Genomic DNA, 1,272 nt, shown 5'->3' with positions numbered 1-1,272 from the left:
TAACGCAATTCCAAAGTCATCTTCTTCAAAAAAACTGCGTCAGAAGATGAAAAAAAGAAAATTTTTGCTTTTTTGAACGACAAAAAGCAGAAATCTCGAGAACAAGACGTCGGATCGAGACGAGAGATGTCTCAAAGGATAGGAAATTAAATTTGAGGGATACCGTACGCTTTGATGACCTATCTAGGACGTGTCCTTCTTGGTGAAAGTTCGATCGGCGTCCCTGGGTGACAAATTTTCTGCCGTTTTTGAACGACAAAAGGCCTAAATCTCAGGAATGGAATGTCGGATCAGAGCGAGGGATGGCTCAAAAGATAGGAAATTAAATTTGAGGGATACCGTACGCTTTGATTACCTATCTAGGACGTGTCCTTCTTGGTGAAAGTTCGATCGGCGACCCTGGGCGGCGGGGAATCGCACCTCACATGCGCAACACAGGCCTTATGGGAGATGGGTTTTTCGGGTTTTTGAAGGGGAAGGTGCGAGAAATTGTCTTATTTAAGATATTTTCGCTTCCCAATTGTCAAAGAGACGAATCGAATGGTGTTTGAACGAAGAAAATCGGTCGGGCGGTTCGGGCTGTGCCTTTTTATCGCCAGTCAGTCAGTCAGTCAGTCAGTCAGTCATCTTCCGGTTTTTGGGGGATTTTTGATTGACTCGCGCTTCGCGCTCGGTGGGGGGGGCTACGCCCCCCCCACACCCCCCCCTTGCGGGCCTTCGGCCCGCTGGCAGGCCTTCGGCCTGCTGTTGGCAGTATCTGTACCTCTCTCTGCATTTCACGGGGTTGAGACCGTCATGACTCTCATTTCTGAGTCAAGCCTGCATTAAGGTATGTACATTATTTCTACAAGTTTGTTTGTACACCTTTTTTTATCTCTAAGATTAATTATAAATTTCAAAATATGTTACAGGAAATACAAGTTGTGGGTAAGTATATGTGCTCCTTATAAACTAAATAGTTTTATTCTAGTGTGGATTTAAGAATAATGATTGATGTTACAGGTATATTGTGCGAAGTGATAAGAAAGTTTGTATGTACAGATAATTATATGTGCATGTAATCTATTTATGTAAGGTATGTACAGTTTACTTACAAGTATGTGTGAAGATAAATCTAAGGATTAATGGTAAGTGTTATTCGGGATAAAAAAGTGATGGGTAAGTATATATTAAGTAAATATTGTGACTTATAAACTATGTAACTTGTTATTTTAAGTTTATTTGGATATAAATTTTTATTGTTAATTTCTTGTTTTTGTTTAGTTGGATGCA

Source organism: Thrips palmi, unplaced genomic scaffold (genome assembly GCF_012932325.1).
Source record: "Thrips palmi isolate BJ-2018 unplaced genomic scaffold, TpBJ-2018v1 HiC_scaffold_3, whole genome shotgun sequence".
NCBI lineage: Eukaryota > Metazoa > Arthropoda > Insecta > Thysanoptera > Thripidae > Thrips > Thrips palmi.
The sequence above is the reverse complement of the archived record's forward strand: the minus strand, read 5'-3'. Positions refer to the sequence as shown.